Source organism: Lolium perenne, chromosome 2 (genome assembly GCF_019359855.2).
Source record: "Lolium perenne isolate Kyuss_39 chromosome 2, Kyuss_2.0, whole genome shotgun sequence".
Classification (NCBI taxonomy): Eukaryota; Viridiplantae; Streptophyta; class Magnoliopsida; order Poales; family Poaceae; genus Lolium; species Lolium perenne.
This window is the reverse complement of record NC_067245.2, coordinates 35,086,704-35,097,032: the sequence shown is the minus strand read 5'-3', so window position 1 is coordinate 35,097,032 and position 10,329 is coordinate 35,086,704. Positions and strand designations below refer to the sequence as shown.

The 10,329-nt window shown below is 41.4% G+C and overlaps 1 non-coding gene across 1 annotated transcript; it reads right to left on the bottom strand.

Moving 5' to 3' along the window:
* Positions 1-5,105: 5,105 nt before the first annotated feature.
* LOC127337801 (U1 spliceosomal RNA) lies at positions 5,106-5,272 on the bottom strand. Its single transcript, XR_007874113.1, has one exon. It is a non-coding gene; the product is annotated as a U1 spliceosomal RNA (small nuclear RNA).
* Between the last annotated feature and the right edge of the window lie 5,057 nt (positions 5,273-10,329).

The window sequence follows — 10,329 nt, the reverse complement described above, 5'->3', positions numbered from 1 at the left end:
CGGCAACAGTGCTAGGAAATAGCTTAGTAGTCGGAGGATGTGAATACCTTTTACCTTACCTCCCCGGCAGCGCGCCGTAAAATAGCTTGATGTCTACGGGTGCTTCTATTCTTGTAGACAGTGTTGGGCCTCCAAGAGCAGAGGTTTGTAGAACAGCAGCAAGTTTCCCTTAAGTGGATCACCCAAGGTTTATCGAACTCAGGGAGGAAGAGGTCAAAGATATCCCTCTCAAGCAACCCTGCAATCACGATACAAGGAGTCTCTTGTGTCCCCAATACACCTAATACACTTGTCAGATGTATAGGTGCACTAGTTCGGCGAAGAGATAGTGAAATACAAGTAGTATGGATGTATATGAGTGGTAATAGCAATCTGAATAAAATATGGCAGCGAGTAAACATGCAACAAAACAGTAAATAAACGTAGATTCGATGTTTGGAAACAAGGCCTAGGGATCATACTTTCACTAGTGGACACTCTCAACATTGATCGCATAATAAATAAATCTTTCTCTTATGTGCTACATACACTCTTTTGTTGGATGATGAACACATTGCGTAGGATTACACGAACCCTCAATGCCGGAGTTAACAAGCTCCACAATTCAATGTTCATATTTAAATAACCTTAGAGCATAATAGATCATTGCAAAATAAACCAAGAACTAACATAGTGCACACACTGTCCACATTACACTATGAAGGAGGAATAGATCACATCAATACTATCATAATGATAATTAACTCCACAATCTACAAGAGATCATGATCATAGCCTACGACAAGAACCACACGGTGCACACACTAGTCACCTTTACACCACGCAGGAGGAATAAACTATTTTAATAACATCACATGAGTAGCACATAAACTAGTAGCGATACAAAGCTCATCATATGGATCTCAATCATGCAAAGCAATTCACGAGATCATTGTATTGGAGTACAGAGAGAGAGAGATTAACCACATAGCTACGGTAGAGCCCTCAGCCCCAGGGGTGGATTACTCCCTCCTCATCATGGAGGCAGCGATGGCAGTGAAGATGGCGGTGGAGACGGCGGTGGAGATGACTCCGGGGGCAATTCCCCGCCCCGGCAGGGTGCCGGAACAGAGAGTTCTGTCCCCCGAATTGGACTTTCGCGATGGCGGCGGCTCTGGATGGTTTTCTCTGTTTCCGTCTTTTTTGTCGATGTTTTTAGGTCAGGGACGATTATATAGGCCGAGAGTCGGAGTCGGAGGGGCCACGGGGTGACGACACCATAGGGGGGCGCGCCCCCCCCTTGGGCCGCGCCGCCCTGTGGGGTGGGGCCCCCCTGGCACCCCTCTGACTTTTCTCCGGTGCTCCGGAAGCTTCCGGGAATTATAAGGCCTTCGGTCTTGATTTCGTCCGATTCCGAAAATATTTCTTTACTAGGATTTCTGAAACCAAAAACAGCAGAAAACAGCAACTGGCCTTTCGGCATCTCGTCAATAGGTTAGTTCCAGAAAACGCATAAAAACGATATAAAGTGTGAACAAAACATGTAGGTATTGTCATAAAACAAGCATGGAACATCAGAAATTATAGATACGTTGGAGACGTATCAGCGCATCACACCTTTCTCTTGGGGTTCCCAACGGACGTGTCAACTACACGCATCAGTATACAACACGACTGTTAAAGAAAATATCCTTGCCTCTCAATCATTTGATGCACCGTCATATTAACGAAACACTTTTTCCATGAAGATGAGGAAAAGGTACTTTTTCTATGAAATGTAGTACATTTCGAACAACTCTAGTAGCGGAAACATAAGATTTCAAATCTCTAAAATTCTTTAAAACAAGCCCTAGGTTCGGAGTAGACGCAACCATGCAAGTCTATGTGATGTAGACCTATGAATCATGTTAACCACCAGATGTGCGCATGTCCAGTACACTTAATGATTCTCTCTTGCTAATCACCGCTAACAAAACCTTTAGATGCTAATATCTTGGAGTGTAGGAGCCCGCACTCCCATACTCCCATCCCAGCGACCTTACAATCACCATAGAAGCTAAAGTCCGCGGAGAAAAGAAAAGATGCAAAGTTTTCTCTAATCTCCCTTCCAAATTAATTTTCTAGGATGTACTATCAAAAAATATCTTTTGAGATGTTGTATTCTTGCGCCACTTGTCCCTGCTGCCTTGTTTATTCTGACAAGCTCGTCCACCTATGCGAGTATTCCACCATTTACCTACCACCTGTGACTCCCCGCAAAAAATCATATGCAAATTGACATCGCGGGTCTCCATACAATGAACTTTTGTCACGTAATTTGTGGAAGAGAAAGGAGACTCTCCCAATATATCAATTAACTTAGCAGAGTCTTTTGCTTTGACTAAACCCTTGTTAGTTCCCTAGGGAGCGGAAAGTGTCTTTGGCTCCTGAGCACTAGAGCTCCCGTTGATTAAATAAATTCAAAAATCATACATATTAATTTCAGAAAATCTGAAAATAAATTTAGACATAGTAAATAACGTAACCTACAACTGTGCAAAATTTTAATGTGAAATTATTTATATTGTAGACTACACAAAAAGACAAAATATGTTGAAATTTAGAGATTTTAAATATGCATACCCAGATCCAGATGTTTGTCATTTTTGTGTAGCCTAGAATACAAAATATTTAAAATTAAAATTTTACACGTTTGTGGGATATATCATTGGATAAAACATGATTTTTTTCCTAAATTTTTTAAGCTCGTAAATATGATTTCTAAACTTTTTAAAACAATAGAGCACTGGTGCCCATGAGCCAAAAATCTACGTCCCCTACGGAGAGACTACATAAGGCCACATCTCCAAATCGTGACGGAAAAAAACCCTGTTTCTTTTGTTGGCAGAAACATGGTCCCCCATTTATTGAGATTGTCCTCTGCAACACCACGAACATTAAGAAAATGCCATTACCGTGTCAGAATTATGATAGGGCGCCACTTTGCATCGCTAATCGGAATCGACCACCGAGGGAAATCAAGCACCTTGAGATAGTTGTTAAACAAACCAAAACTTGCTCCCACCAACCAGGGCAACATCATGCTTACATGAGCATAGCCTTGTTAGTAGTATTCCCTATATAATAACCAGCCTAATTATATTGTCAATGGGGCGAGCGAAGCACCTGTCATGGCTTAAAATTTTCGGCCACTTGTGCGACAAAAAATAATGCATAACGGCGAAATAATGCAGGAGTGCTGAACTTAAAATATCAAACAGAAGCGTTCGCGTCTTTCTTCAGAAAATAAAAAAGCGCATGCAAGTATCTGGTAGTGAGCAACTATCTTTTCTGCAGAAATGGGAGTAGTAAGCCACTTGACTTCCCTTCTGGTAAACCTATTTGTAAACATTGTGCCAATTATTATTCGGGACGTCCTTATCCGTGAACAATTCCTAATACATCGATCACCAATCGTAGAGAAAAGCTTATCAGTTTGCCACACAATGGGATTAAAGAAGGAGGAGAGAAGACTGCCTCGCCTTGTCTTCTGAATATTCTGGTCCTGCTCGCTGCTCGGCAGTTCAGTTGGGCGCGCGGGGGCTTAAATCCACGCAAGAATCCGGAGATTCTCGCTTGAAAGTGGGGATAAAAATGCCTACGTAGGCGGGTACGTCATGGCGATCGTTCCTCTGGACGTCGCACGCGCAACAAAATTTGTTGCCACCCTCTCAAGTTGCAGCTACATGCTTGCTCGGCGGTGAGGGGAGACTTCTTACCTCTTCTGGGGGCTCAAGCATGACAAAACAATGTCGGCTGCTTGGACCGGCCTGCGTATATCCATTGATTCATTCGAGTTCATGATTTCAAGTCCGCGTGCTGGACTGGAATGTTGTGACAAAGTTTGCCTTCAGAATTTGCATAGAAAAAAAGTCTATTTTAAACTCTAGAACCACTTGCGAATCTCGATCTAAATCAAACCCAGAAGTTGTTTGATGCACCTGGAAAGCAACAACGCCATACAGGATTACATTTTACTCTCACCGACGGTGGAGCCCACATGTCAGACCCATCTCTTTACCCAATCCCTCGCCCATTCATTGTTCGACCCTAAACTTGAGGAAATCGAGAATTCTAGCACATGCCACAATGTTGGCATAAGCAAGTGGACGCGGCTTCCGGTCATCCCTCAAACACGGCGACGTAAGTGAGCCTCTAGCATGTGAAGGACCATGGCGAGCAGTCCGGAGTCTAGGTCGCTGGAGAGGTCCTTGAGCTTTGCGAGCGTATGAGAAGATCTGGACATGAAGCGGGGCTCGGCAGGGGTGCACTCCCCGATATACTCAACATTATCTAAAAGCCACTACGTTGCGAAGATGAATATGACATGTGGCCAATGTAGTCAGCGAGAGTATGAATTTAGAATTTTGTTTTTCTCTCCCCAAAACATGTTCAAGGTTTGATTTAGACCGTGATTCATAAGTTCAGGATACATACAACAAGATTTAGTTTTAAGATTTATTTTGCTGTACCTCTACGAGTTTAGGTTTTAAATAGACTTTTTCGCAATTAGCATATAATATTTTGGTTTCAGGTTCTTAAAACCAGTCGGGGAAGGAACATCTTCAGCGATCGAGCTCGCGCTGCACTGTCCCGTTCATTTTCAGCAAATTCAGCTAGGATACAAATACAGTGTGACTCGGGGATCCACAATTACACATCAATGCATCACATCGACGTGGCGATAGACAACACGTACCGTAATCCGGCCACTTAGATTACTTAACTTTGTTTAGGCTCCATGAACGCGACGGTTTTGTCTAAGAAAACAAAAGGGAACGTCATGAGTAGTTTACCTCATTACCTGAAATTAAAAACAAGAGACAAGGGGCCAGGTAAGCTAGCAGAAGGAAAAAGGCAAACGGGGTACCTGAAAACTGAAATGTTCTTCCGGCCGACAAAAGTGGCGACACGAGAAAGTTTGTAGGCGCCGGCCGTGTCAACGAATCGCTACGGTTCACGAGACAGTACGTGACACACTACAGTCCGATTGTATCGGAGCTGCAAGCCTGTTACTGTTCTGAAGATTTCCGACTTCAGTTTTGTTTTTTAGGAAATTTCCGACTTCAGTTAAGGAGTCTCATAAAGAGGTACCACCATGATCAAAACGTATCCTCTATCATAAATTACGACGTCCACACTCCCACGAGGGGAGATGGTAGATCAACATGCTCACCAAGTGCAGTGTGAGCAATTGATCTAGGCCATGAGTATTTTTTGATTGATCACCCATTGACCCCATCCAGGTAAGTTAGTTTCTAAGTTATGCTTCCCCTGCTAATAAATTGCCTTCCCTTAGGTCGATCTTATTAGACTTCGTGTGTGGGACTAAAACTAAACTCAAACAGCAGTTCATAATATTTTCTGGCGCGCCGGTTTCAGAAAGGCTCACGGATTTGAGGGCCCAGCTCAATCTGTAAGCATAGTAGCCCACGGATTTGTGGAGGCGATGGGCCAGTTGTGTACGATCCATCAGTTTTCCATTTGCGATGTATTGACTGAATCGAAACATCTAGCCCTGTCCGCTCGGTGGAGACGGCCCAGTGTAAGTCTTACAGCGCGTGTTAGCCCATCTGTAGCTGGGTGAAACGGTTCGCCTGCATTGCGTGGCTGGCCGAACTGCGCGGCCGCGGGGAATACTTCCTCGCCTTGAGCAGTTGAGCGGGAGGGAGGGAAGACGGCGCCGGGCCGCCGGTCAAGTCTGTAGCAGTAGTAGCGGCGGCGGTGACAGTTATCACACATACCGCTGCTTTGGAATCGAGATCGACGACACGGAGCCCGATGAGTCAGTGCATGGCTGCCAGGTGCCAGGGATCGCACGACCCTCGAGCAGGTGGTTACGGACACGGCCGAACTGAGTTGTGGGCGTGTTAGGAATAAATTAGCTTTAGATTTAGGCTAATCAAGCAGTTAGAAGATTCCTTAGAATATTCCCTATAGCAGTTAGCATATTAGAGATTTGTCTAATCGCTGTGCAAAGCGAACAGTTGTGTTCTTTCCAAAGAGACACAAATTTTGTAACTGACATGTACTCCCGACTGTTGAGGTCATATAAATACCCATAGTCCACATCAATGAAAAGCAATCATTCACATCCATTCGTTCTCTCTCTGTTTCTATCTCTTCACGTCGTCAGCACTTGCTCGCCAAAAGCGAATAGGACAAGGAGAGAAGAAGTACAGAGAAAGAAATTTTACGGGAAAAATCCGATGGAAGAAGAATTATGTTTAGTGGATAGTGCTACTACTAACACAATTTTAAGGGAAACAAAATACTTCCAAACTCTTACTAAGAGAAAGGAAGATGTTATGACTATAACCGGGAGTAACAAAGCAATAATTGATTCAGGAAGAGCCACATTCACACTCCCTATGGGTACTACTATTGTAATTCAGAATGCACTCTTGTATCCTGAATCAACACGTACCCTTATAAGTTTCAAAGATATCCGATCAAATTATTTCCATCTTAAAACTGTTAAGATGGATAAAAAAGAATATTTGCTTTTAACAAAAAGCGATGGATCGATATGAGGAGCAAACTCTTGAAAAATTCCCTTCATTTTCATCCGGATTATACTTTACATACATCAAACCCGTACCTTATGTTGCGTACAAAATAATTTTTCAAAATCTTGATAAATTCAAGACTTGGCATGATCGCCTTGGTCATCCTGGAATAGGTATGATGCGAAAAATTATAAGCAATTTTGTTGGTCATAATTTACCAATTAAAAGATTTCCTAAGTCATCAGATTTCGTATGCACTGCATGTGCTACTGGGAAATTAATTATTAAGCCATCCTACCTCAAAGTGAAAAATGAGTCGCTTAATTTTCTTGAAAGAATTCAAGGAGATATATGTGGTCCAATACAACCTCTATCAGGACCATTTAGGTACTTTATGGTGCTAATTGATGCATCCACTAGATGGTCACATGTGTGTTTATTATCAACACGTAACCATGCCTTTGCAAACTAATAGCTCAAATATCAAATTAAGAGCAAATCATCCTGAACACAGGATTAAAACAATAAGAATGGACAATGCGGCTGAATTCAGCTCACGTGCATTCAATGATCATTGTATAGCCTTAGGCATTCATTTAGAACATTTTGTACCTTATGTTCATACTCAAAATGGATTGGTTGAATCTTTAATCAAAAGAGTAAAATTAATTGCTAGACCATTATTGCAGAATTGCAATTTACCAACCTCTTGTTGGGGACATGCGGTTTTACACGCCGCAGATCTGATACAAGTCAGACCAACTTCATATCATGAAACTTCCCCATTTCAAATAGTACGAGGCAATCAGCCAAGTATTTCCCACCCGTGAAAATTCGGTTACGATGTATACGTACCGATATCACCACCGCAGCGTACCTCCATGGGCCCCCATAGAAAAATTGGAATCTATGTGGGATATAAATCTCCGTCAATTATAAAATATTTAGAACCCCTAACAGGGGACCTGTTTACAGCCCGGTACGCTGATTCAATATTTGATGAGGATCATTTCCGGCATTAGGGGGAGAAACAAACCACAAAGAATGCCAGGAAATAGATTGGAATGTAACAAGCATCCAATCCTTAGATCCACGTACTAAAGAATCTGAATCTGAAGTTCAGAGAATAATAGATTTGCAACACTTTGCAAATAACTTGCTAGACGCATTTACTGATCACAAAGGTGTCACTAAATCATATATCCCTGCAGTCAATGCACCAGAACGAGTAGAGGTACCAAATAAAACTACTCAACTCCCAATTGCAAATAAACGGGGGAGAAATCTGGTCTCAAGGGAAAAGGCTTCTCCAAAGTCACCGCGGAAACAAAAGAAATCTATGACGGTAAATGCAAATCAACCTGGAGTTGATAGACACCAAGATGATGTTCAACATCAAGAACCTAGCATAAATGTGCACACAAATTCTAATGCTGGGACATCGAAACAACCAGACGCCGTTGTTATGGGAAATCACACGGTGCCTGAAGAAATCAATGAAATTTCCATAAACTATATCGATTCGGGAGAATCACACAATAGAAAGATTACACTTGTCGACACATATTTCTCCTCTAAAATTGCTAAAACCCTTCAACTGGATCCAGAGCCAAAATCTATGAAAGAGTGCCTGAAGCGCTCGGATTGGCCTAAATGGAAGGAGGCAATTGAGGGAGAATTGCGCTCGCTTAATAAAAGAGAGGTATTCTATAAAGTAATACCTACTCCTCAAAAAGTCTTCCCTGTGGGAGCTAAATGGGTTTTCGTTCGAAAAAGGAACGAAAATAATAAGGTGGTGAGATATAAAGTGAGACTAGTAGCACAAGGGTTTACGCAGAGACCCGGTATCGACTACGACGATACATATTCTCCTGTAATGTGTGGAATTACGTTTCGATACTTAATATCATTGGCAGTACAAATGAATTTATCAATGCAGTTAATGGATGTAGTGACCGCATATCTATATGGGTCACTCGATGCAGATATTTATATGAAAGTCCATGATGTGCTTAAAATCCCTAATCCAAACACAAATCGCAACATGTATTGTGTAAAATTATAAAAGTCACTCTATGGCTTAAAGCAGTCGGGTAAAATGTGGTATAACCGGCTTAGTGAGTTCCTTCTTCAGAAAGGATACTCAAATAATGATGATTGCCCATGCGTTTTCATAAAGAAATCCTCAAAAGGATTTTGCATCACCTCAGTTTATGTTGATGACCTCAACATCATTGGTAACGTGGCAGATATATCTATAGCATGCAATCATTTAATGACGGAGTTTGAGATGAAGGATTTGGGAAAAACCAACTTCTTCTTAGGTTTACAACTTGAGCATCTTCCCTCAGGAATACTCGTTTATCAGCCCGCATTTATTCAGAAAGTTTTGGAAAAATTCAATATGGATAAATCATATCCATCCAAAACACCCATGGTCGTTAGATCCCTTGATATGGAAAAGGATCCTTTTAGGCCTAGGGATGATAACGAAGATGTATTGGGACCTGAGTTTCCATACCTTAGTGCGATAGGAGCACTAATGTACCTTGCTAATTGTACCAGGCCAGATATTGCCTTCGCAGTAAATTTATTGGCTAGACATAGTGCAGCTCCAATAAAACGCCGTTGGGCTGGAGTGAAGAATATCTTCAGATATTTACAAGGTACCAAAGATCTTGGTTTATTCTATAAGAAGAGTCAAGACATGACTTTGATTGGCTATACTGATGTTGGCTATCTTTCTGATCCCCATAATGCTAGATCACAAACTGGATTTGTATTTTTATTTGGTGGAAGTGCTATCTCATGGAAGTCAACTAAACAGACTCTAGTAGCAACTTCCACTAATCACTCTGAAATAATTGCATTATATGAAGCTTCACGTGAGTGTGTATGGCTTCGAAGAGTGATTAATCACATCCAGACCTCATGCGGTATAGGTTCATTAGAATCACCAACTATTATCTATGAAGATAATGCTGCATGTGTTGCTCAAATGCATATGGGATATACTAAAAGTAATATCACAAAACAAATTGCTCCAAAACTGTTCTTTCCTCATGAATTACAGAAAAATGGAGAAATTGATATTTTGCAAACAAAATCATGTGACAATCTTGCAGATTTGTTCAGTAAGTCTTTACCAGCAGCTGCATTTCAAGATTGCATTCTTGGCATTGGTATGAGACGGCTTAGAAATTTCCAAAGTTCAGGGGGAGAAATCTCCCACGACTAAACTTAGTATTTATCATTCGATAATAATATATTGTACTTTTTCCTTATGAGTTCTCCAACGGATTTCTCATATAGGTTTTAATGATACAATTATTATACCAACGGTATATCGGATTCCTATATTCTCCTTATATTTTTCCACAGGATTTTTGGAGGACATACATGGATTGAAGAAAATCAAGTTCTTACAAGACTAAGGACTATCAGGACGTTCGCATTCAAGACGCTATGGATAATTACAAGACATATAAGATTTTGAAGACAGCGTTGTCCAAGGGGGAGTGTTAGGAATAAATTAGCTTTAGATTTAGGCTAATCAAGCAGTTAGAAGATTCCTTAGAATATTCCCTATAACAGTTAGCATATTAGAGATTTGTCCAATCGCTGTGCAAAGCGAACAGTTGTGTCCTTTCCAAAGAGACACAAGTTTTGTAACCGACATGTACTCCCGACTGTTGAGGTCATATAAATACCCACAGTCCACATCAATGAAAAGCAATCATTCACATCCATTCGTTCTCTCTCTGTTTCTATCTCTTCATGGCGAAGACGAGGCCAGTGATCT